At 42.4% G+C, this 27,708-nt stretch overlaps 1 long non-coding RNA gene across 2 annotated transcripts in view; it reads left to right on the top strand.

Moving 5' to 3' along the window:
• The window catches only part of LOC120095656 (uncharacterized), a 114,844-nt gene that overhangs the window by 67,518 nt on the left and 19,618 nt on the right, over positions 1–27,708 (top strand). The window contains exons 6-9 of one of the 2 annotated variants that reach the window (XR_015633067.1): positions 2,778–2,970; positions 8,760–8,914; positions 14,130–14,262; positions 16,076–16,141. This is a non-coding gene — a long non-coding RNA (uncharacterized LOC120095656). The remainder of the gene's footprint in view (positions 1–2,777; positions 2,971–8,759; positions 8,915–14,129; positions 14,263–16,075; positions 16,142–27,708) is intronic. The other variant, XR_015633066.1, reaches the window with a different exon arrangement.

Genomic DNA, 27,708 nt, shown 5'->3' with positions numbered 1-27,708 from the left:
AGAGGTGTGACTCCATGGAGACTGCCTATTATATATATAGGGCTCATCAGAATGTGTGTCTCTCAAAGAGAGAGAGAGAGAGAAAGAGAGAGAGAGAGAGAGAGAGAGAGAGAGAGAGAGAGAGAGAGAGAGAATGAAACTCATGCTCTACCAAAAAGTTTGTTTTGAAGGAGAATTAAAGTTTGTTAGGTGAAACTAAAAGCCAGACTGAAGAACTTTGATTTTATCTGATATTCCGATAGAGGGGAAACTGAAGTTCTCTGTGGACTTAGATCATTTGATATGAAGAGGGAGTGCTCTGTTGCAATCTCATCATTGCTCAGAATTAACAGATCAATACTGAAGGACTTTGTGGGAGACAAACAGGGCCCTCCACAAAGATGTGAACTGACTGCAAATATCCCATGCTGGCTCTCTAGGATTCAAGAACACAGTGGCCCCCAGATTAGCAGAACAAGCTCAAACAGGAAGACTACAGTATGAGAAATGCCTCAGTGAAATCAGACTTCATCATAATTAAGAGCCCTCTCTGTTGAGACTGCTAATCAAAGGCTTAGGATTCTGTTGTCATTGTGGACATTTCCTACACAGACATTTACAATCCTGAAGAAGCCCGGGCCTGCTAGGATGCAAGTTGTGTGCATGTGACATCCCCAAATTTAAGAGTGAAAGACAACTTCTGGTCATAACTGGGCCTCCTGGTCACAGTTCCATGAAAAGTTGTGGATGATTGGCACAGACAGGTGTTTACGGGCAACTTGGACAAGCTAGGGGAATTTGTAGGTGTCGTTGATGCCCTGTATTGGAGTTTCCAATGTTCTGGGAGCTCTGAACCCACTCTTTTAATTTAAGATGGTATCTAGAATTCTAATTCATGAAGTGGACAAAAGGGTTGAGACTCTGCCTGGTGTGTAAGAGAGTTTCTTCTGATACACTTTTGTGGGGAAGGTAGAAAAGTTAAGTTAAACAAGGAGCACAAGATTTAGTGATCCCAAAATTTCTTACAGTATTTCTCTGTTACCAAGGGGGAAATAGTAACTTCACAGTGAACATCAGGTATGTACCCCCTTGATTGAACGATGAAAGAAGGACATGATCATTGCTGAGACCGGGGCCTCATGGCCTTCAGCCACTGATAGGTAATGGATGTCCCCAGACAAATCTATACTCCTACCATAATTATGAGGAGTCATTACACACGTCATCCAAACCGAAGGATCCTCTGCTAAGTAACAAGCAAATAAGGTTTTAAAAAGTATTAATTTAAGATTATAGTTATATTATTTCCCACTCCCTCCAAACCTTCCCATATAACCCTCCTTGCTCTCTTTCAAATTCGTGGCCTATCTTATCATTAATTATTGTTAAAGAAGACATATATAGAGAATAATACATATGGAAATTAAAGAAGACATAAAGAAGAGATGAAGTACTATTTATTGTAGCATAAACTGTAGACTCATGGGAAGTAAAAGGAATGCTCTGTGCATCCAAAAACGTGTCTGTCCTGAGGAGAAATGCCAGCGAAGGGTGTCAGTTCTAAGAATCAATGAAACACAGAACATGGTGGATGGTTTATTCAGGTGTGGAAAGAATAGAGTCTCGGGTAAATGGACTGCACAGCTTATTTTTATGAGATGTGTCTGAAGGGATTGTAAAAACAAACAAACAAAACCTAATAAATCCTAAGGGTGAACTGATAAAGCCCATCCAAGTCTAAAATCCCTATCCGTCCATTTCAGTGACTTCTGGACTAAGCCACTAGTAAAAGTCAGGGTGTGTTTTGTTTTAGCTCTTAGATCCACAAAGACAGATAGACCTTTGTCTACACTTTCCATAGCCAACACACCTTCGTCTCTGGGAACCTGCCATCTCCGTTCAGGTCCCAGGCTCATCAGAACAATGTAAAAACAGATTGGCTAGACTGTCTGTCTGCGAAGGAAAACATTGCCATCATCCAAAGTAATTATGGCAATTATTGCTATCATCGAGACGCTGTTCCGTGTAGCCTAGGCTGGCCTTGGACATGCTAGGTAGTCAAGGATGTGAATCTCTTGTTGTATTCCCATCACTTCCCAAGTGCAAGAATTACAAGTGTACACCACCATGCCTAGTTGATGCTACGATGTACATTGAGTACATGCCAAAATCAAAGCACCTTTTCCTGTGCTCATTCATTGAATTTCCACTTTGGCCTTATGGAGTTAGGAGCTGTTCCTGTGCCCATTTTATACTCAAGGAAGCCAAGGCCAGAGGAAATCCAGCATCCCGCCCAAGAGAGTCAGGGGTAAAGGCAGACTTTGATCCTAGAAAGATAGATCTAAGAACTATCCCCCAAATAGCTCTGCCCAATTAGTTCTGCCTCATTACCCTGATGATTTATTAACCATGCAGGATTTATACACACGTATCTAGCTGAATTTTCTTCCCCATCCATAAAGAGAGAGGAACAGGAAGAGGAGCCTGTCTGGGCTCACAGGGGCCTGGAACCAAGGCTAGATTTCTTCTGTCCCTCTTTGCTCTGCAACACAGCAAAACAAACGACTCCCTTAATAGCATCAGAGAAGCCTGCCATCCCTGCTCTGTGTTTCTCAGGAGGAGAGATTGCAGCATTGAAGCCATGGCTATAAATATCAGTTAATGAGGGAGGACTCCTGGAGACCTAAATGTATTCATTTTACGGGTTTGTCATACATCAGGTTAATATGATTCTGACAACTAATTGTACCCAAAGCTGGACATGGACTTGAATGCTGTGCTCCTTTTGAATGTTACAGCAGAGTCTTCTGGCTAATTAAAAGGTGATGATACTGGCTCTGGAATGCAGAGCAATACTGCAACCATTTGTGACATTTAGACAAAGGAGTATGTGCACGCCCCACCTTGGCATGGACTACGTGACTGTCATTGTCTAATTTCCTTAACAAGCACAGCGATTCCTTCACATGGATGGTTGAGCAGCGAGACCTGGTAAGGATGCCGAGGAGGGGGGGATAGCGGGGGAATTCGGTCATGCCTTTTCTTTCCGTTTTAAAACTAACATTGGCTATTTCTCCCACTCTCAGCATTTCTTGGTTTCCTGTAGTTCTTTATGTAGGGATGAGACCTCCTGGGCTTTTCCCCATCAGCCTTGGCATGGCAATTGCTAATTTCCTTGTTCAACTCATGTGTAGGCAGTCATGATCGTGAGGCTTCACGGGTGCAGTATCACACCAATTGATTTATGAGGTCAGCCTTATAAACATACATAGGAGTAACATTATACAGACTGAGCAGGGTGTGTGTGTGTGTGTGTGTGTGTGTGTGTGTGTGTGTGTGTGTATGTGTACATAAATGCCTGTAAGAACAATTACTGAAAAGAGGCCATGGAGGAAAATATATATATATACACACACATACATACATACATACATACATACATACATACATACATACATACATACATATATGGGAGGGTTTGGAAGGAGAAAAGGAAAGGAGAAATGATGCAATTGTATTATAATCTCAAAAATAAAAGAAATAAAGTTTTTAAAAAGTAGCATTGGCTTTAAAATCTCTCACATGAAAGGACAAATAGATTAGGTGAGTCCCGGAAACAGATTTTCGGTGAGAACATGTCATACCACGATGGTAGCTTCTTCTCTGACCCTAAGAGTGACTTATTCCCTCTAGGGTTAATTACAGTGGCCTCTGAGAGGAAAGGACTTCCTATCGGTGAAAAAAAAAAGACACTCTGGAGCTGTGACATTTGCCGTCATGTAATTGGGATGCCCTGAAATCCTGGAGCCACCTTGCAGGCTGGAGAGCAGGCACTTCTGGGAAAAACTGACCTAGAAGTTGACATGCAAGTTCATGGACCTCTCTTCATACTCAAGGACATCTCCACAGCATGACAGGCTGTCTGCCACACAAGGGCATCACACAGAGGGGAGAGAAAGGGTCCAAAATTCAGTCCTTCCTATACTCGAACACCTTACCTGGGGATCAGGTCTGTCTGAGTTAGCAATTCTCAGCTCATGGCGAGACCCAGGAGGAGCCTGGGACCCTAGAGTACCTTAAAGGTACATCCTTCCCCAAAAGTTCCACCAGAGCACTACTAAAGCTGATAGACAACTTCAGCAAAGTGGCTGGGTATAAAATTAACTCAAATAAATCAGTAGCCTTCCTCTACACAAAAGAGAAACAAGCCGAGAAAGAAATTAGGGAAACGACACTCTTCATAATAGACCCAAATAATATAAAGTACCTCGGTGTGACTTTAACCAAGCAAGTAAAAGATTTGTACAATAAGAACTTCAAGACTCTGAAGAAAGAAATTGAAGAAGACCTCAGAAGATGGAAAGATCTCCCATGCTCATGGATTGGCAGGATTAATACAGTAAAAATGGCCATTTTACCAAAAGCGATCTACAGATTCAATGCAATCCCCATCAAAATACCAATCCAATTCTTCAAAGAGTTAGACAGAACAATTTGCAAATTCATCTGGAATAACAAAAAACCCAGGATAGCTAAAGCTATCCTCAACAATAAAAGGACTTCATGGGGAATCACTATCCCTGAACTCAAGCAGTATTACAGAGCAATAGTGATAAAAACTGCATGGTATTGGTACAGAGACAGACAGATAGACCAATGGAACAGAATTGAAGACCCAGAAATGAACCTACATACCTATGGGCACTTGATTTTTGACAAAGGAGCCAAAACCATTCAATGGAAAAAAGATAGCATTTTCAGCAAATGGTGCTGGTTCAACTGGAGGTCAACATGTAGAAGAATGCAAATCGATCTATACTTATCACCCTGTACAAAGCTTAAGTCCAAGTGGATCAAGGACCTCCACATCAAACCACATGCACTCAAACTAATAGAAGAAAAACTAGGGCAGCATCTCGAACACATAGGCACTGGAAAAAATTTCCTGAACAAAACACCAATGGCTTATGCTCTAAGATCAAGAATTGACAAATGGGATCTCATAAAACTGCAAAGCTTCTGTAAGGCAAAGGACACTGTGGTTAGGACAAAATGGCAACCAACAGATTGGGAAAAGATCTTTACCAATCCTACAACAGATAGAGGCCTTATATCCAAAATATACAAAGAACTCAAGAAGTTAGACCGCAGGGAGACAAATAACCCTATTAAAAATGGGGTTCAAAGCTAAACAAAGAATTCACAACTGAGGAATGCCGAATAGCTGAGAAACACCTAAAGAAATGTTCGACATCTTTAGTCATAAGGGAAATGCAAATCAAAACAACCCTGAGATTTCACCTCACACCAGTGAGAATGGCTAAGATCAAAAACTCAGGTGACAGCAGATGCTGGCGAGGATGCGGAGAAAGAGGAACACTCCTCCATTGTTGGTGGGATTGAAGACTGGTACAACCATTCTGGAAATCAGTCTGGAGGTTCCTCAGAAAATTGGACATTGAACTGCCTGAGGATCCAGCTATACCTCTCTTGGGCATATACCCAAGGGGGATGTTTGCCCGGAAACCGGGAAAGGGAATAACATTCGAAATGTAAGTAAGAAATACTCAAGTTAATATAAAAAAAGAAGAAAAAAGGTACATCCTCCCTGTGCTTCCTATCTTCTTACCAAGCATCTGCTGTCTTTCTTCATATTCTACATAGTCATGCCCCATCTCTCATGCAGCATAAAAGGGAAGGTGACACACCCACACCCGTGTCTCTCTGTTGGTATTGTTCCTTTTCAGCAGAAACTTCACTCCTCACTATCCTTCCCTCGTCTGACTATCACTATCAAAAGATTTCTGGCCATTAACTACAGTGAGATACTCCATCAGATATCCATACTACAGCCATATTCTTGTAACTGAATCCAGTCTAGACCTTGTGCAAAGTGAAACTTAATGTACCTATTCAAATGTTGTTTTCTCACAAATAATTAACCCACCACCCATTAAAGTAAAAGTCCTCATCTCAACAGGGGTTTTTCTTTTCATTTGTGTGTGTGTGTGTGTGTGTGTGTGTGTGCGCGCGTGTGTGTGTAGTGTGTGTATGTGATGTGTGGTATGTGTAGAATGTATTTATGGTATCTGTATGTGAAACTTAATGTACCTATTCAAATGTTTTTTCACCAATAATTAACCCACCACCGATTAAATTAAATGTCCTGATTTCAAAGGGGTTTCTCTTTTCATTGTGTGTGTGTGTGTGTGTGTGTGTGTGTGTGTGGTACATAATGTGTGTGTACATGCATGGTATATATGTATGGTATGTGGTATGTGTGTCTGTGGCTTGTGTGTATGTGTAGTGTTTGTATGTGCTGGGTGTGTTTATGTGTACTATGTGTGTATATGTGCTGTTGTGTATGTATAGTGTATCTGTGGTATATGTGTATGTGGTATGTGTGTCTGTGTGGTCTATGTGTGTGTTTGTGTGTATGTGGGATGTGCGTGTGGTATGTGTGTGTGATGTATATGTGTATGTGTACTGTGTGTGTTTGTGTGGTATGTGTAGTTTATGTGTATGTGGTATGTGTGTGTGTGTGTTTGTGTGGCTGTGTGTTGGGGGGGCAGAAATCAACATCAAGTGTCTTCCTAAATCACTTTCCTTCTTATTTTTTTGAGACAGAGTCTCTCACCAAACCTGGTGCTTAGCAAATAATTTAGATTAGCTGAACTCCAAAGCCTTGTGTCTACACTCCAAGTACTGAGGCTACAAGTGGGCATAACTGTGCCCCGCCTTTACATTTTATTATTTCTTTGAGAATTTTATGCAATTTAGTTTAATCATATTCACCTCTTACTCCTCCCCCAACTCCTCCTAGCTCCACCCCCACAACCTCATGATTCTTTTTTTCATGGCCCAGTTTGTGCTGCCTGTCTAGTCATGGCTGTGGGATCATCCATGGAGCATTTAGGGTTCACAGCACTAAAGGAAACAAATTCTCCATCCCCTCAAATTATTCATCTGCCCAGAGTCTTCCGGCTAGTGGTGGGGGCTCATGAGTCCATTCCCACTCCCTGCAAAACTGTTGCTAGCTTGACTGTGTGCAGATCCTGTGAGGGCAGCCACAATTTCCCTCAGCTAGTGATTGCAGCCTTCCTGCCATGCCCAGAAGACCCCTCTTCTCTGGTCCTCCCCCACCTCTGACTGTTACACTCTTTCTGCCCCTCTTGACGAATGGCTCCTGAGACTCGGAGGAGGGTTGATATAGATGTCCCATTTGTGGATGAGCACACCAATGACAGGCGCTACACTGTAGTCAGCTGTGAGTTTCTATGATAAGCCCCATACGCTGCACGAAGAAACTTCTCTGACAGCTACGTTACTAGATGGGTATAGAGGCACACATGTAGAGAACAGCTAATTTAGCAAAAGAGTAGTACGTAGGGGGCCTGTGAGCTCCTCCAAACATTGGTTCTTGATCAGTTTTAAAGGGTCAGGAATGTGATTCAGTCTGCAGAGTGGGCCTTTAATTCAACCCTATAAGCATTTGGTGAGTCCCATAACCTTCATGTCACTTCTTCAAACATGGGTATATCTTGCCCTGCTAGCCATTGCTATAGTTCACGGGGTTCACAGCTGGGTAACAGTTGATGACTTTTCTCCTATATATAACACCTTCTGCTACTATGAAATCCAGTCAGTCAGGGAAAAGCGTCCTGGACAACATCAGTTTGATTTTCCTGTGTGAACACTATTTTCTTGTCAACACTATGGGAAGTATCTTTGACAACAGGGTCTTAACCAGTAAGTTGTGGTGGGTAAGCAAGAGCAGTTGTGCCCAGCCTTTCATGTATGTTTGGGGTTCTAAACTCAGGCCCTCATGGCTTGTATTACTATAGACATTTCTCAACTTAGCCATCTTCATAGTCCCAGCCTTTGCTTTAGAAATGCCTCTGAAGTCCCTCCATGTCAGCTTTCAAGGTAAGTGCTGTGACTTCTAGAAGCGAGAGCATCACCAGGAGAAACAGCTTCAGTTCTTAGAGACAACTGCTGTTTCTTCCATTCTAAAAGTTGCTGGTGGTGAGGGAGCCTTCACAGGTAACTTAACACTGGCCCAGAGACCTTCTTCTGGTCCAGAATCATCTCCCCATATCATCTTGCTATCATTCAACACATGTAGAAAGCCCCTGACTGTAGGAGATCAGAAAGGAAACATGGAAAAGTCCCAAAAGAAGCTAGGCTCTCTACCCAGTCTTTGGAGAACATGTTTTCCTTTAAAACATACAGACAAACAAAAACTTCTTTGCATTGTGTGTGTGTGTATGTGTGTGTGTCTGTGTGTGTGTGTCTGTGTGTGTACATGTGTGTGTGCATGTGTGTGTGTGTGTGTGTGTTGAATGCATGTAGGTGCACATGCCACAGTATGCATGTGGTGGTCTGAGAACAAGCTGTAACAATGGTTCTCTGCTCCTATAATTGGGTTCTGGGTATAGAGCTTGGCAGTAAGGGCCTTCACCCACAAAGCCATCTCACCTGCCAAGAAAATGAGTTTCTTTTTTACCCACCAATCTCAGGAGAGGATGATGTCTTACATTCCAGAGAGTAGATAGGTAGAATGAGATGATATCCTTTGTTCCAATTAAACCTATTGCTGGTCTCCCATGCAACTTTCTGTAACTCATAAAATCAGCACAATTGCCACTGATCCTCCAAGATCTGAGTGGTTGCATGGCTCTGGATGAGTGGGCAGGTGGTGCCCCACAATGGGGCCTGGATGAGCTCTTCCTCTTTCCTGGACACGAGGAGAAGGATTAACCCAAATTCTTTCCTATTAGCGAATGGTAATACGAACTACTGGGCAGTCACTGTCAAGTTCATCCCAGAGGAAGCTATGGATGTTCTTGCTAGAAGAGATTTAATGTCTCCCTTCTGTCAAGATTGGGTCTTCCTACCGACCACTATCCCACACATGTCCTGGCTGCTACAAGAAGTGAGTAACTGTAAATATGTAGGGTGGGAGAGAGTGGAGTATGACGTTTGCAGGTTAGAGTACAAGAAAGAAAGTATGTAGAGAATGGTGGCCAGCCAGGGTCCTTCAAGGCAATACTCAGTTTCGCTTTGTCTTATTTTAAATACTGAAAACCAAGAGGGGCTCCAATGAATTAGGGCTCAAGAAAGGGAATACAAATAAGGGTGTAGATTTCTAAAGCCAGGGAGCCTAAATTCCTAGATTGGATTGGCTCTATGTGAGCACTAAGAGCTGCTGACATGTAGGGAGTGTTCTAGGTGAGGAGAGAAGAAAGCAGGCTGTAGGTAGGAAGTATTTGTGTACAGGCGCAACCTACTGCTGTTGCTTTTCTGTCAGCTAACAGGAGGCCACGTAGTGACAATTTCTCTTCAGTGAAGCCATGCCTTGGCATCTGCAGACCCTGAAGCACAGCCTGAAACTGGATGAGGAACAAAAGGTTCTGAAGACTGCCCTGCTGGTCTGTGCCTTTGTGTACACAGGTTCTCAGAGGAAACAATGGCCGACCAGTCAGGGTTATTATGGCTATAAGAGAGGTGTCTTATCCCAAAGTTCAGGACTTGCAATTTCTGAAATTTAATGATGGCCTTGGGACTTATTAACATGTGAGAGCGTACTTTGGAGCCAATGATAATCTGTTGGATGACCTTGTATATGAGGAGACCATCTGTAACTTTCCTTGTAGAGTACAATAGAAGTAGTACTGGCCTTGGAGTGACATGATCTATCCTAAATCACCCTAGAAATCTGTACACTGTTTTCTGAGAAACAGGTTGTGGATGGTGGGGCAGGATAATCCTTCTAGAAGGAGGTAGTTTTACTTAGGAGGGATCTACATATAAAACTGCTAAGATAGATTTTGTAAAATATCTAAGCTTTTTTCACTTACATAAAAGTTAGCTAGTCGCATGTTTATGTATGTATATATTCACCAATGCATGTTTTATTCATACATGAATATATGTGCATATGTATGTAGAAGTATGTATATAGTTAGTGGCTTTTCATGTATATACACATACATCACATGCATGCACACAGAATACATGAGACCTTCGGGTCAGAGGCAAAGCCATTTGGTGACTTTTCAGCAGGAACTCAAGACAAGGTTGGTAGTCAGGGTTGGGGAACCAGGCATGCAGCTGAGAACATTATTGGAGAGCCCAGTTAATTAGGAAACTCTGATCTATATAGACCTGGGAGAAATCTGCACATCCTCCCCACAGAGTAAAACATCATCTTTACTCTGAAATTTCATCTAATCTTTGGATAGAGAAAAAGGAGGTTTTTATCTTTACTACTTTGAAGCATCTCCAGGGAGAGAGATGTCTTGAAGCTTTACTATCCTGAACATCTCCTTATGCAAACAGTTTAAATTCAGCAGTGTAAATGTTTTTGCTTAGAAGCTCTTGACTGTGAAGCAGTGTAAGCTATTCTTGGAGAATGGACTTCCTCAAAATACCTGTATATAAAATACAAAGTCTATCTCTTAACATAGGTCCCTTTAGATATACACAAACCTTCAGCAGGGTTTTTATACAATTATCATGCCCCCATACTGCAGCATTTTGGAGACTAGAAGCATAGACTAGAGTAGTGTAGCCGTCTCTCATATTATCCCTCTACTTCTGATAGCACATGGGAATTGATATTCTTTTAAGGGACACTGGGGCTCAGGTGTTTAGGGCCATAACAGTAACCAGGTGTTAGGTGACCAGTAACATGAGAGTGGTAGGCTAAGGAATACCTGAGTGTTCTAATAAGGAAGACATGGGGAGGGGGGAAAACTGTCTACCTCATGGATTTCTCAAAGGTATGAGGACACTCTCAAACTTGTTCACAAGAATAGGATTCTTGATTCCGAGGAGTGTTACACTTGTAGCACAAGGATGTGCTTGTTCACTCTAAAGTGTAATTGGCTGGTTGAATTCTTTTTTACCTAGAGAGGGAGGCAGGACCACTCTAAAAGGATTAAGCCCAGAAGCCAGGTGTCTTGGTTAGGTTTTCTATTGCTATTAAGGGATACCAGGACCACAGCAACACTTATAAAGGAATACACTTAATCGAGGTTGGCTTACAGTTCAGAGGTTTAGTCCATTGTCATCATGGTGGGAAGCACGGTGATACACAAACAGACATGGTGCTGGAGAAGTTGCTTAGAGTTCTACACCTGTACCAGAAGACAGCAGGAAGAGAGTGAGGGACTGGGCCTGGCTTGAGCATCTAAAACTTCAAAGCCCATCTCCCAGTGACATACTTCCTCCGTGAAGGCCATTCCTGCAATAATGCCATTCCCTATGAGTCTATGGGGACTAGTTTCATTCAGACTACCACACAAGGGATGGCAGCTCAGAACTGTAATCCTAGCACTGAGGAAGCTGAGATAGGAGAATTAGCCTGAGTTTCCAGCCCACATAGGTTCCAAGCCAACCTTAGTTACTAGGCTGGGAACTATTTCAAACAAAAACAAAGCAAGATGAATCTAGGTCCTGAGGATTTTGACTTTCATCAATCTTCTTGGGATCCAAATCCCTTTGACTTATTTGTAGAGTGTCCCTTTGCTAACGGCCATCTCCCTTGACATTCCTGAAAGGAGACAGAAGGGTTTGCTTCTCTTTGATGTGTGAGATCTGACCCCAGCAGTAAAGTCTTCAGTAGTCTTGGGGCCGAGTAGTTTCTCAGAGTCCACTTCTCTTGTCTGACCCTGTCAAGACCCTCTTGTTTTCTGCTTCTCCCTCAGTCTCTGTACCTCATCTAAGCAGGTGTACTGCTTCAGTTACTACTCTAGAAAGTAAGAAAGAAGCAATACTGTGAATAAATAAGGTCGCTTTTAGTAGGATGTTTAGTGTAGGTCAAAGATCAGGCAAACGGTAGTTATTTCATGATTATCTGATGGTTCTTCCCACCAAGGAGGTAATGTAGGACCCATCATTCAATCATCTGCTTCCTCTTAGCCCATGATGTCTATTGCACATACAGATGTCCTCAAGCATGGATCTCTAAGTGCAGCATCCCTCCAGACACAGTTGTAACAATCGGCACAATCAGATGTGTCTTCATTGAATTCACTCTTTCTTTCATGAACCTTGTCCTTCCATAATCCTTTTGGTGAAACTCCACTTCTTCCCAAATCTTCAAGAGACACAGAGACCATTCCTGGGTCCTTTCTGCTCAACATCTGATTTCCAGAATGAAGACACATTCAATAGAATTTCCATAACTGTGTCTGATCTGTTCCCTGCTCCCCTCTTGGCCCTTCCAACCTCTCATCATTTCTTCCTTCCTCTTAATGAGCCCCACATAGTTTCCCTCACTTTAATTGTCTCTCCACTCCAAAACTTACAGAATCCATCATTGTGGTTCCTGGCGATACTGTATTTGCCTTTTCCTCCCCCGCCCCAAGTCTCTGACCAGCCCCACACTCCTATGTTCCTAATTTGCTAATATCTCCCTATTTATCCTTGTAGATTTAGCTTAAACATTACTATTGTCCCTTCTGTAGCCTGTGTCTGTAGACCGAGCTACAAAGGCATCCTATACTCTCTGGAGGTGTGTGTTTAGTGTCTTTCATTTCTAAGAATCTTTTGTAGCATGGTGAGACCTGAGGGGCAAGACAGCTCACATCAGGTATTTAATGTGCTTTAAAAACTACTGATATTCTTCAATATTTGTTCAAATTTTTCTTTTGAAAAACAAAGCAACAACAACATGGTTTTACTACGTCATCAAGGCTGGCCTCATTAAATTGTGGTCCACTTACTTCAACCTCCTAACTTACTGAGATTACAGATGTGTGTTACTGTGTACACCTTGTTTTTTGTTTGTTTGTTTGTTTTTTGAATCTTAAAATTGATATATCTGTGGTACTAGATAGCACACTGGAGTTGAAATCAAGAATCCACTTCTAATTGTCTCTCCACTCCAAAATTTACAGAATCTATCATTACTGAGCCACAAACACGATTAAACTGTCTTCCCATGCTTTCTGCTGTTAGAATAAATCCCTCACCCCAATGACTCACAAAACTTGTGATTCTCAGAGCACATTTACCGTTGAGCTTGCAAGTGACCATGAGACACATAAAGAGTGTGAATGTGTCTTCAGTCCTACATCTGTGTACAGCTATAATAACCAAGATGCCTTTGCCTTGTGTACTCTACATGGAACTCAAGCCTCATCTCTGCTTACTCACTGTGTGACCTTGGGGCAAATTGTTTAACATCTCTGTAGCTCAGGTAGAAAGCAAGCAAAGAAATACTAAAGTTTACACAATGCTAAAATAAAATCTGCCACATAGAGATTTGAGAGGTTAGATTAATTAATTAATAAATAATATTATTATTAATGGGGAGAGTGCTACAAAGGAGTATATATTAAAGACATTAGTTCCTCATAGCTGTTGTAACAATTATTACTAATTCTTGCCATGGCATTCCTCAGGAAATATTATATACATACTCCAATAGTAGATTTATAGGTTTTGAAAGAAAGGTGTATATGTCCTGCATTTTAGCTAACAATGTGCTTAGAGAATGTCTTGGGGTTTTGTTGCTGTGAACAGGCACCATGACCAAGGCAAGTCTTATAAAGGACAACATTTAATTGGGGCTGGCTTACAGGTTCGGAGGTCCAGTCCAGTATCATGAAGGAGGGAACATGGCAGCACTCAGGCAGGCATGGTGTAGGCTGAGCTGAGAGTTCTACATCTTCATCTGAAGGATGCTAGCAGAATACTGACTTCCAGGCAGCTAGGATGAGGGTCTTAAGCCCACAGTGATACACCTACCCCAACAAGGCCACACCTACTCCAACACGGCCACACCTAATTGTGCCACTCCCTGGGCAGAGCATATACAAACCATCAAGGAGAAGCTGTGTATTTGCATATGAAGGCCTAACTCCTACTGTGGCTTCAATTTACAATAGTTTCATGATTGTATTTAATAGTTTTATCATTTGGGGCCAGCCTTTACCTCACCATGGCTAATCACTGCACCATCGCAATCAAAGTTGAATTTATCACATAATGTTCTCTTGCCATGAGTAGAAAGATACCTCAGTCCACCCTCCAACCCCCACAGCTTTGAGTCTTCAGACTCCTTTAGGCATTCCCTACATTGATGACCTATGGAGTCATCTTGTTGCTAACTTGAATCTTTCTCACATTCTCTTCCCTAGGCCTATACTCTGGTGTGCAGGCACCATAGTCGTTTGCCTGTACAGGCTGAGTTCTCTTCAGTAAATATTTCATGTACTTGATTACTCCACAGTGAGCAACAAAGTGAAAACCTAATCTTGGAGATGCCTACAGGTAGGCAGTGGGGGGTGGAGGTGGGGCATATTTTCATCTTTCCAGAAGGGGAAATGATTTATAACTGTCAGAAATCTGATAAGAAGTTGACAAGTATATGAAATTGGTTATATAAATTATAAAACATAAGTCATGATTCTATTTGCTTTGTGACAAGAAAAACTGAGTAATTTTTCATGAAGATATAAACTAAATACAAATGGCTACAATATCCAAGTGTCTGTTTGCTTCCCCTCCCTGAAAACATCATGCGTTTCTGGTGCTGACAGATGGGTGCAGAGTGGGACTCAGAGGAGGCAGGGTGGGGGGTGGAATGAAAAGTCCGGAGAGAAGCTGCATAGCAACATCAAAGGGAAAATTTCCCTCATGTCCTAGATTGCTTGAAGCTGCTTCTGCTTGGAGTGCTACAAGAGAAGCTTCTAGAGGAGAGGCCAGAGAGCAATATATCTCTGTAAGCCTTTTAAGCCATAGACAGGTCTGAAAACTGATTGTGGGCCTTCTCAAATGTGCAGCCCACCGGCTCATCAGCACAAAAACTGAGGTGGTAGCCCCACATGACCAAAGGTTCTAGGATACGGGTTTCTTTTAAGTGATAAAACTGCTTCAAACCATAAAATTCCCTTCTGGATAATTCGTTCACTGCAGCCCTATGTTTTCCTGTCCATTGAAGAAACAAAGGCAGATGCCGGCACTAAATTTTTCAGTTCTTCTCTGTAGAGATATGGGACAGCCACCTTCCATCTGCTTTAAGAACACCTCGTTGGCCCACTGTATTTTGTGTACAAGCTGCCATTTTTCAGATTTTCTACCTCTGTTCATCCCCATCATCCTTTCTTTCAGGGTCAGAAGATCCAGCCTGTTCATCTCTGTCTATAAATGTCATGTGCATTTTTAAAGCCCAGAACACATTTTACTGAATCTGACTGAGCCTCTGCCCTGACAGTTTTGCCCATGCAGGTGCCCCACCAACCCATCAGACTGGGTTGTGGTCTGTGTCTTTCATGGGACCTTGAAGGCAGACACTTCCACCTGCGTCTCTGCCAACACTAGCCCTTTCAGAATGGCCAACAGAACAGCCAGTTCTGCAGACAGTCTCTAGCAACCTTCCCCATAGCTCTCACTGTGACTTCGTTTCTTGTCGTTTGCATTTTGCATGTAAGCTATTATCATTAACATTTATTGCTGACCAAAGGCCACCAACTTGAAGATGCTGTTATGGCCTTGGTCCCCTGTGGTTCGTAGTGAGCCACAGATCATCAGCTCCTGCATCATTCAGGAGCTTGTTAGAAAGGTTGTTTTCGGGCCATAGCCAAGACCCACTGGATCAGACGCACTTGTTAGCAAGAAAGCCTAGAATGCTCCTACATACATGTGTATCGAGGCACTGCCGTCTTGTCTGACATGACCCCGACTCCCTGAAAGGCCTGCCCGAAGGACACTGACTCCTAGTGTTTTCCATGTGGTGAAATTTTTCCCACAACTCAAACCTAGGCATGCAGCCAAATCAAATGTGAATTCACTTAGCGTGAACCATGGGACAGAATATTGGACATTGAGTTTTGTCATTGCTATATTTAATTCCTATTTCATAACCATTTTGCTTTCTCTGGGAAGGGTGGAGAATTATTTTAAAATGGTCCACCACTCCATCCAATTTTATCTTCGTTATGGGGGCTATGTAGTTGAGATTAAAAAAAAAAGTCTTTCTGCTAGAACATTTCTTTTCCTTTTTAAAAGAAGATTTGTTTACTTTCTCATTTTATATATGGCTGCTTCATCTGCATGTACATATGTGTACCAACGTATGCAAAAGCCTGCGGGAGCCAGAAGAGTTTCAAATCCTCTGGAATTGGAATTACAGAGAGTTGTGAGCCACCATGTAAGCACTGGAAACTGAACCTTCTAGTCCTGACCACTGGGCTATCTTTCCAGATTCCCAAACACTGCTTTTCCTGGGTAAAGGTTCCATCACAGGTAGTCTTTGGAGATCTGCCCACCTTCTTCCTCTGCTTTTTTAGATTGGTCTCTGCACTGATAGGGCCAGGCCATGCAACACCCAGCCTTAGCCCTCAGTGGCTGTTGCAGTCCCTGCTGTTACAGTACCGCTCTCTTTCGGCTGCACACGGTGAATGCTAGCCATCTGTAACAACCATTTCTGAACATGAGTTGTACTAAATACTTGTTAGAAAGCTCCATCCTCTCTAGAACTGATTCGATTAGTTGCAGAGACCCTAGTTGCTGCTAAAGCCTCAGTTTCCTGGTTCTTGGCCTCTGGTTACCAGACTTGATTCCATGGAGAACCAATTTGGACAACTCAAGGGCTCCTGAACTATGACCTCTGACCTCTGGATATTTGTGTCGAGAATGCTCCAGATCATATTTGTCTGTGAGGCTTTTCTATTCTTCCATTGTTCTCTTCTAGAATTCATATGAACCGCCTGTGTGAGTCTCTCAGCAAGGGAGACCACCATGATGGGTCCTTGATGGAGCTCGATCTGCTACATGGGCTTCACGGGAATTATTCTTATGGGAGTCAATGAAAATTCTCACTGTGGGTTTTAGAGGTACTCAGTGGGATTTGGTCATCTAGAAAAGCCATGCAGACAGGCTCAGATTGAGTAACTAAGAAACATGCTGGCTTATCTATCAAGTAGGAGAAACAGTTGCATCACTGGGTATATAGGAACTTTCAAGGGAGTCTTAGGGCTTCCAAGAATTTTTCTTCAAGTGTGTGCATTTGCCTGTGTTTGATGTGTGTATTTATGTGTTTATTTGTGTGGTTTTGTGTGTGTGTGTGTGTGTGTGTGTGTGTTTGGGGTGTGTGTGTTTGGTATATGTATGTGTTTGCATTTACATGTGTGTGAGTATCTATATCTATATCCATATATATCCATATCTCTGGATATATATCCATATATCTACATCTATTAACCCCACATACCTGCATCCACACCCACATATTTAAGTATATACTGGATTAGGAAGAACACTTGGTCAGCACACTGACTTCTAATGTACCACCAGAAAGGACACCTACCTCTTTGTCTCTGCTTCTCCTTTGTCGTTCTAACTGCTAAGCTCCTGGCCTAGTGGCTTGTTGTGTATTTCCAGCAGTGTTGTACTGGAATTTGTTTTAAACTTTTCAAGGTTGCAAAGAAGCAAGCAATGAAGGAAGAAGGCTAAACAACAGGGTTGTTCACTGCCTGCAAAAACTGAAGTATGTATTCCGTGGCCCTTTATGGAAATTGTTAGCTGACTTCTGAAAGGCAACTCCCTCACATCCTCCAGAAAAAGGTTCCCAGGGAGACATGACTATCTTTAAGGCCATTAAGTGGCAGAAGAGAAGAGAACTCCAACCGATTTGACTTCTGCGAACCCTCTGAATACCTGGGGCAGTCCATTTTTTTCCCTAAGAAAAGGTAGGCTATAGTTACAAAACAGGAGCAGCGGTTAGGCAAGCCCAGTAAGGATCTTCAAGAAACAGATGCCAGGGCTGGAGAGGCAGCTCAATAGGTCAAGTGCTTGATGTGCAAGGTGAAGACCCGAGTTCCGATCTCCAGCACTCATATATGAAATTGGATGTGGTGTTACCTGTTAGTAACCACGGACCTTGAGAACGCCCAGGGAGAGTAAAGCTAAGGTGGATCCTGAAGGCTCACTGCACCCTCCAGGTTCATGGCAAGATCCTGTCTCAGAAAATAAGACAGAGAGTAATAAAGATCATAGTCAAGGACCTGTGGCTCCCACATCCCTGCATGTTAAGTATAGCTGCACACACGTCAACACACTTTTATTACCAGCACCCCATACACACAGCGCAAAAATAGAAAGCAATCATAAAATAATAAAACAATTCCATATGGGTCACTTTAAAGAAATACGACCAGTAGAAAATAGACTGACAAACTGGCCTGAGCCTTGCCTGCCAACTCCTTGTCAGCAGAAAAGGAGGGAAGAAAAAAGGAGATAATCAACCACAGACTGTAGGGAGGGTGCTCAGCTCCCCCACCTCCGCTAAACTCCTGCAAAGACACCCCTCCTCCTTACTAAACCAGGAACCAGAAGGAGAGTCTGAGTGGCCAGGCTGAGAATGTGGTGAAGTGTTGAGAGTGGATCAGAAGAAGTAAATGCTGACAAGACAGAAAGAAGGCTAACTCGTCAGGGTGGCTTCACTGTCAGGGGAGCTGAATGTGGTCTAGTGCTCTGTTGTCAGCATCTTGGGGCATGTGTGTGTGTGTGTGTGTGTGTGTGTGTGTGTGTGTGTGTGTGTATGCATGCACACGCACACGCGTATGCACACACATGTTTGTGTGCTTGCATGTATGTGTCTTTGTGTGTGTGTCTGTGTGTTTATGTGTTTGTATATGTGCATTTGTGTGTTTGTATGTCTGTGTATGCTTGTGTGTGTATGCTTGTGCATATGTCTGTGTGTGTATGTGTGCTTCTGTGCATGCTTGTGCATATGTCTGTGTGTGTATGTGTGCTTCTGTGCATGCTTGTGTGTCTGTGTCTATGTGCCTGTATGTGTGTGTCCGTGTGTCTGTCTCTGTATGTAATGGAGGTATTAGAATTGAATCAAAGGATTCATGCATGCTCTCCCATTCAGATGCACTATCAGTGAGCTATATCCCCTGCAGTGTTTTTAAGTTCTTTTTCTTAAGTTTTATCTATAAGGACACCATATCTGTCTTCAGACACACCAGGAGAGGGCATCTGATCACATTACAGATGATTGTGAGCCACCATGTGTGTGCTGGGAATTGAACTCAGGACCTCTGGAAGAACAGTCAGTGCTCTTAACCACTAAGCCATCTCTCTGGCCCTAAATTCCTTTTTAAAAAATTACTTTAGATCTAATTATTTTGTTATTATATATGTATGGATGTATGTACTCCTGCATGTATGTCTGTGTACCATAGATGGTGTCCATAGATGTTAAAGGGTGGTGTTAGACCATTTGGGGCTGGTTTAGAAATGGTTCTGAGCTGCCACATGGATGCTTGGAAGCAAACCAAGGTTCTGTGCAAGAGCAGGAAGTGCTCTTAACCTCTGAGCCTCCAGGATCACAATTAATAAGATATTGGAGAAAGGTTGCAGGCTTTTCTGTCCTACTTGTCCCTGCAATTTATGTACCATTCCTAAATTTACTCTTCAACTTGCATTCAGCCAATAAGTCTATCAATTTTGATATTCACTTTTCTCATGTGTTAAATAAGTTTAATAGTATTTTCCTCTTGGGGTTGAAGAGCACATGACACTCATGTGCTAAGGGCTGGCTTGGCAAAGACATCTTCCTTCCATGCCCTGAGACCCGCTCCCTTCCTGTGCTCTTTCGCTTTTAGGAGATGACTTCTGGCAGTCACCAGAGGAAATAAAATCAATAGCCAAGTGACCCGGCTGAACAGGACATGGGTGGATTATAAGGAAAGTTTCACAGGGGAGGAGTGCCAATTGGTCACTGGCTTGAGACTGTGAGAAAGGAATTTAAATCTCACCTTGTTCCTTGTTTGATTTATTAGGCACACGAAGTCCATAAATGTCCAAATTCTTGCCAAGACTATCAGCTTGGTGAGTGTCAGACCTCTCCTTCCATGCAGAAGCTCTGGGGTGAAGTCCAGTGGGTTCACACAGCCTTCAGACCAGTTCTCACCATGAGCATGGGTAGATGCAAATGCAGGCTTGGGAATTATTATCCATCTGTTATGACATGATCTATCCCTTTTAAACTTGCTTTTCTTCTTAGGTTCTTTTTTGAAATCCTTTTATTCTTTCAGTCAGGATTTTGTTTCCTTAGTAGGACAGACCAGCATCAGGCTGGCTGGCTGTGGGCTTTAACTGAAGGGTCTAAAGTCATTGCCTGTGGTTGAAATGCCTAATACAACCCAGTACCTAAGAGACTGTGAATGGAGATTTCATTTTCCTCACATAATGATAATAGTTTGAAAAGCTCAGTGTTCTGTGCTAAGGTGAAATAATTCCATTCTTGTTGACCAAAGATTTTTCTGCCTGCAGATATACCTAAAGGCTTTCTGTAATACTCACTGGGATACTTCTCATTTTTTTTAGATGCAAAATTGTCTTATATACTATAGCACACTTTAGTGCTTTAATCCAGTGAGGACGGTCTGTTTCTCTTGGCAACACAGAGGCCCCAAGATGAACAAGGGTCAGCTGGGTAGTTTGAAGAGAAGCCTTGGATATCGGTTAAACAAAGCTGAGAATTCTCTGAAGAGTGTTTAGTAAAGAGACTACAGTTTGAAGTGAATAGGAATGGTTTTGTTCACAGGCTCTGCCTTGCTGTTGGATTCAAAGAGTGTTTAGCACCAGAAAAGAACATCAATGTCTTCTTTTGAAAATTAAACACACAAGCACTTGCACATACACACACACACACACACACACACACACACACACACACACACACACACACACGAACACACACAAAACTAAATATCCTTTTCTGCCTACCTCTGAACACTGCTTAACTGTTGGAAAGTTGATAATGCAGGAGAAATATGTACTTTGATCTAAAGTGAGGGCTTTATAGGGATAAAGATGTCACATTGTCTGTCATTGGTGAAATGAATTACCAAGGACTTGGCTTCAGAAAGCTAACAAAAGGACCCCAGATGACTTTGCTGAGTGAGGTCTCCAAGTCTGGGAGGGGATTGGAAGGCAGGGGTCCTGCAGGAGGTCTCCTCTTAGCTTTGTCGCCAGCCAATTCCTGTGACCTCAGGCAAGGCTCTTTGTACTTTTGAAAACTCTGGGATAATGTTTGCTGCCCACTTAACCTCAAAGGGATATGTGAAGATTAGCCAATTAACGTTTGTCAGTGCCTGGAAATCAATGGAGGAAGGCATCTTTATAAACATAAAGCGTTTTTGCTGTGCCCTCCCTCTCCCGCTCCGGCTCCTTCTCTCTCTCTTCTGTTCCTGTTGCCTTCTGTTCCTCTTCCAAAGGGTGGTTGTCCCAGGAGACTTGGTGAGGTCTCCTTGTGGGTTTCCTTCTGGTTTCTATTGTGAAAATGACTGAGTATCTTGTCTTACTGAATGATTTATTTGAAATAACTCCTTTCTACCTCACCAAAGGCAGCTTCCAAATCAAACATTCTATGCTGTCAATGAGGCCCACCAGGCATGTTTTCCTTTGTGTTCACGGTTAACATCCTGTAAAATGGAGAAACCCATTGTAACAGCATAGTAAGTATAATTCAGAAATATTTGCCTATTCGGGACTCAAAGCTAATGAGGTTTTAAGATAAAATCAATTCAGACACCTTGTTATAATCCTTAAAGGAATTCTCCTTTTAACCAACACTGCAATGGTATTTATAGTTCATAAACATTGTCTTTCTACTGGTCATAACCACCTGCAAAATACATATCATAAAATCCTCTCATCTGATAGCATTATTCCAGTTGAGAAATTTGAGATTTGGAGATGTTAATTGGTTTGCTCAGCCTAATTTAGCTAATGAGTGGTAAAGACAGGACTGACTCCACAGTGCTTGGTTCCAAGAGAGTAAATTTCCCAGTGTACCTTGCTGCTGTCTGTGCCTGACACCCAGTGTCTAAGTCAACTCCTGTGACCTTAGTGTCCTGGCCCTCACTTCACAGCCCATTTGGATTTGAACAACATTTAATCTTATTCAAGACTCTCCTTGGTGAATCTACAGCAGAATGATCTCTAAGAAGGCCACCGGCAGTGTGTCTTAGTCTGTCTCTGCTTTCTGGCCTTGATGATGTAAACTGTTCTACTCTACCATGATGAACTGATTCCTCAGAAAACATAGTCTAAAATAATTCCTTCTTTTGTTTCTCTCAGGTATAGTTACAGTATTAATAAAACTAATATACAGTACCACCCCCTGACCCAGAAGAAGGGAGAGAGGTTAAAGGTTAGTTACCAATAAATGGGTAATGGACTTGTACCAGGAAGCATTCACAGGCCCCAAAAGACCAACCAGGAGCCCACCCCAATGTAATCGCATTATAGGTTCTCTTTATAAATCCTAGGTTTACTTACCACTGACCCACAGAAAGATTTGGTGAATCGTCCCTGAACTGTCACTGGGACAAGGTTGTATAGGAAATGACAAGCAAAGGGTGGAGGCCTTTAGCCTGGCAAGCATCTAATTGAGAGCTACTGTGGCCTTTAACATACTTGGCTGGTGCTGGGAGCCAAACCAAAAACTTAATTTCTACTTTTCTCCTGATTGGTGGTTGTTAGGAAGTGAAGTGTCAGGGGCAGGCTTGTAAACTGGAGGTGCAGATTTGTTGGGGGTGGGGTGGGGTGGGTAACCTGGAAACTGGTGCTAGATAACCAACCTCTTAGTTAACTCAAGTTCAACCTTAGGTCAGGTTCTTCAACGTGGAGTCTGAACACAAAAGAACTGGTCTCTCTGATTCTATTGCACCTGTGTAATGAGGCCTCTGTCTGGACCCAAAGGACAGAGTTCAGCAGACATCCGGGTGACTGAGCATATCTAAGTTTCTGTAGGGTGGGGTGCTGAGAGGTTTTAGAACCTCTGGACCCTTCTCACGTGTCTCTTATTTCTTCCATCTAGACCTCACCTATGTTCACCTATACCTGTTCCAATAAATTGATTAAATACAAGTTTCCCCAGGCTTGGTGAACTGCTCTAAACCTGAAGAGCCAACTGTGGGAATCCCTACTTCTGACCTGTACCATAAGCATGACCTGTACCATAAGCTATGGCACCCGGGATTTGAAGTTAGGGTCTGTAGCCAGGGCGACTGGGCTGTCAGCTCGTGGTTTCTCTGTTGGCTGCTGAATGAAAGACTGGCAAGATCACATTGATTGAGTTGGCATTCTCCTACATTGATTTGGCATTCTCCCATGCATGCAGTCATTTACTTGGGTTGAGATCAATGTAGTATATATTTATGATCTGTCCAAAAGCTGTGCTAACGCTTGTTTCTCAAAAATACAGTGACTACGCTTTGCATTTCTGAAGCTAAGCGTGTATGTCTCCTCTTCTAGGCAAGAAGTAACAAATATTTTAGACATATTTAAATGGAGGGGGAAATGCAGGTGGGGCAAAGGTTGGAATGGAAATAAATAAAATAATTTTTAAAAAATCAATTAAAAATAGGATAGGAAATTAGTGACAAGACATAGTTGTTTGGGAATGCCTTTGCATGGCATTTATGGTAAAGGACAAAGAATTTGCCAGCTGGTGGTGGTCCATGACTTTAATCTCACCACTCCGGAGGCAGAGGCAAGTGGATCTCTGTGAATTTGAGGCCAGCTTGATCTACAGAGTAAATGCCAGGATAGCCAGGACTACACAAAGAAACCCTGTCTTAAAAAAAAGAAAGTTTAAGGGGTTGGGGATTTAGCTCAGTGGTAGAGCGCTTGCCTAGCAAGCGCAAGGCCCTGGGTTCAGTCCCCAGCTCCAGAAAAAAAAAAAAAAAAGAAAAAGAAAGTTTAATTACCTTTTCTACCACAAAGAAGCACAGTACTCGTAGGCCTCTTTAGGTACTACTCAGTACATTATATACTTGGTAATAGTGTTCTTTATTGCTATGTTCAAAATATACCTTAAAGGCCTAGGAAGATCTCTCAAAGTGTTCACTGAGTAGGCATCCCCATAACCTATTTAAAAAGTCATGTAAGTACGCATGTCTATAATCCCCATGCTGGGGGAATGGAGAGAGGAAGATCTTTGGATTTCAATGGAAATTTTGTCTAGCCAAATGTGTAAACGTCATCCCTGTGAGACCCCCCATCTGAAAATAAACAAACAAATAAAGAAAAAGGTGGAGAATGGTTGAAGAAAATGGGTGATGTTGACTGATGACCTCATTTGGGAAAGTCTATGTGAGTGTCTTATGTGTTTATACCAGGAACTGGGTGTAAGTTGGGAAGAGCTGAAGGAAAATGGAGGGAAGAGTTAGAGGTGTGAAGACATGGAGGTGTGAAGACTCGTCCTCCTTTCCCTTCTTCTCATTGACATCAGTATCTCTTCTTTCACTAGTTTCAGAACCTTTCCACATCCATGTAAATTGGGCTTCCTCACAACATGGCAACCATGCCTCAGAAGGCTGGTTGGAAGCCATATATGTTTTTGTAGCTTCATCTGAAATTAAAAAAAGAAAAATCAAGACTATGAGATCTGTATTTTTCCAGGACTTCAATATCTTAATTAGCCCCAAAATAAACATAAAATTCCTTGTTCTCCACCCTGATGATTTTAAACTGAGGTAAGACATTTCAGATAAAATTCTGGATGCAAGGAATATAACCTCATTCATGTTAGCAAAAGTCTGTTAGGAAAACCAGACTGAAGGCAGGAAGAGCAAGATGCTCCTGAGCTAAAGGTGGGGCTGATGCCTGTCCATCATGGTGTCTTTCTACTTCTTTCCCGTCTATGCGGCCTCTTCTCATCCTTTCACTCTGTCCTCCAGGCTTCTTCCCCATTCCTTGCTCTCTCTGTGTGCTTTCCTGATCACTTCCACTGACTCCATTCTTCTGTCTGACAGCTTGAGTTAGCATCCTGGCCTTCCCTTGCCTCAGAGCCTATGTCTGTGAGGATGTTCAACATCAGCCTTTGCTTTCCCTTATTCCTTTCCTGATTTACATTCCCAGGAAGTTTGCTGGATTCAAAAAAATAATTGTCTGTGTTTAGGTCACAACCCTCTTTTAAAATTATTTACTGCTACTTAACAGTCACTCTTTTAAAGCAAGCGAATAGACAAACAACTCAGGCCCTAGCAATTCAAGCCGGAAAGAAAAGGCAAGTCTGTAAGGCGGAACCTTCACCCACATATTACAGTGTAAATGCCACCTCTTCCTAAAGGATCAATTAAAATAAAGAAAGTGAAAGCACCTTAGAAGAAGGAATACTCTAAAAAGAAAATGGGATGTTATATTTAAATACACGTTCAAACATATCCACAAATCCATATTTCTCCAAATCAATATATCAACATTTTGGTAATTCCTCTAGCCGACTACTCTTTCAAGGTGGATGCTGTACTTTTCCAACACTGCTTTCAACCTTCGTTACCGCTCAACCACAAGCTGGCTATCTCAGGGCCTCCAGGAGTTGAGCCTGAACCAACTTTCAAGCAATTAGACATTCTAATGAAAGCTGTTTTCTATCTTAGGACTGAATTGTTTTTCTTTTTCTTTTTTTTTATTAACTTGAGTATTTCTTATATACATTTCGAGTGTTTATTCCCTTTCCCAGTTTCCGGGCAAACATCCCCCTCCCCCCTCCCCTTCCTTATGGGTGTTCCCCTCCCAACCCTCCCCCCATTGCCGCCCTCCCCCCCATAGTCTAGTTCACTGGGGGTTCAGTCTTAGCAGGACCCAGGGCTTCCCCTTCCACTGGTGCTCTTACTAGGATATTCATTGCTACCTATGGGGTCAGAGTCCAGGGTCAGTCCATGTATAGTCTTTAGGTAGTGGCTTAGTCCCTGGAAGCTCTGGTTGCTTGACATTGTTGTACATATGGGGTCTCGAGCCCCTTCAAGCTCTTCCAGTTCTTTCTCTGATTCCTTCAATGGGGGACCTATTCTCAGTTCAGTGGTTTGCTGCTGGCATTCGCCTCTGTATTTGCTGTATTCTGGCTGTGTCTCTCAGGAGCGATCTACATCCGGCTCCTGTCGGTCTGCACTTCTTTGCTTCATCCATCTTGTCTAATTGGGTGGCTCTATATGTATGGGCCACATGTGGGGCAGGCTCTGAATGGGTGTTCCTTCAGTCTCTGTTTTAATCTTTGCCTCTCCCTTCCCTGCCAAGGGTATTCTTTTTCCTCATTTAAAGAAGGAGTGAAGCATTGACATTTTGATCATCCGTCTTGAGTTTCGTTTGTTCTAGGGATCTAGGGTAATTCAAGCATTTGGGCTAATAGCCACTTATCAATGAGTGCATACCATGTATGTCTTTCTGTGATTGGGTTAGCTCACTCAGGATGATATTTTCCAGTTCCAACCATTTGCCTACAAATTTCATAAACTCGTTTTTGATAGCTGAGTAATATTCCATTGTGTAGATGTACCACATTTTCTGTATCCATTCCTCTGTTGAAGGGCATCTGGGTTCTTTCCATTTTCTGGCTATTATAAATAAGGCTGCGATGAACATAGTGGAGCACGTGTCTCTTTTGTATGTTGAGGCATCTTTTGGGTATATGCCCAAGAGAGGTATAGCTGGATCCTCAGGCAGTTCAATGTCCAATTTTCTGAGGAACCTCCAGACTGATTTCCAGAATGGTTTTACCAGTCTGCAATCCCACCAACAATGGAGGAGTGTTCCTCTTTCTCCACATCCTCGCCAGCATCTGCTGTCACCTGAGTTTTTGATCTTAGCCATTCTCACTGGTGTGAGGTGAAATCTCAGGGTTGTTTTGATTTGCATTTCCCTTATGACTAAAGATGTTGAACATTTCTTTAGGTGTTTCTCAGCCATTCGGCATTCCTCAGCTGTGAATTCTTTGTTTAGCTCTGAACCCCATTTTTTAATAGGGTTATTTGTTTCCCTGCGGTCTAACTTCTTGAGTTCTTTGTATATTTTGGATATAAGGCCTCTATCTGTTGTAGGATTGGTAAAGATCTTTTCCCAATCTGTTGGTTGCCGTTTTGTCCTAACCACAGTGTCCTTTGCCTTACAGAAGCTTTGCAGTTTTATGAGATCCCATTTGTCGATTCTTGATCTTAGAGCGTAAGCCATTGGTGTTTTGTTCAGGAAATTTTTTCCAGTGCCCATGTGTTCCAGATGCTTCCCTAGTTTTTCTTCTATTAGTTTGAGTGTGTCTGGTTTGATGTGGAGGTCCTTGATCCACTTGGACTTAAGCTTTGTACAGGGTGATAAGGATGGATCGATCTGCATTCTTCTACATGTTGCCCTCCAGTTGAACCAGCACCATTTGCTGAAAATGCTATCTTTTTTCCATTGGATGGTTTTGGCTCCTTTGTCAAAAATCAAGTGACCATAGGTGTGTGGGTTCATTTCTGGGTCTTCAATTCTATTCCATTGGTCTATCTGTCTGTCTCTGTAGCAATACCATGCAGTTTTTATCACTATTGCTCTGTAATACTGCTTGAGTTCAGGGATAGTGATTCCCCATGAAGTCCTTTTATTGTTGAGGATAGCTTTAGCTATCCTGGGTTTTTTGTTATTCCAGATGAATTTGCAAATTGTTCTGTCTAACTCTTTGAAGAATTGGATTGGTATTTTGATGGGGATTGCATTGAATCTGTAGATCGCTTTTGATAAAATGGCCATTTTTACTATATTAATCCTGCCAATCCATGAGCATGGGAGATCTTTCCATCTTCTGAGGTCTTCTTCAATTTCTTTCCTCAGTGTCTTGAAGTTCTTATTGTACAGATCTTTTACTTGCTTGGTTAAAGTCACACCGAGGTACTTTATAATATTTGGGTCTATTATGAAGGGTGTCATTTCCCTAATTTCTTT

Source organism: Rattus norvegicus, chromosome 11, assembly GCF_021556685.1.
Source record: "Rattus norvegicus strain SHRSP/BbbUtx chromosome 11, alternate assembly SHRSP_T2T, whole genome shotgun sequence".
Classification (NCBI taxonomy): domain Eukaryota; kingdom Metazoa; phylum Chordata; class Mammalia; order Rodentia; family Muridae; genus Rattus; species Rattus norvegicus.
Note: the sequence above shows the minus strand (reverse complement) of the source record. Positions and strands in the feature narration are given on the sequence as shown.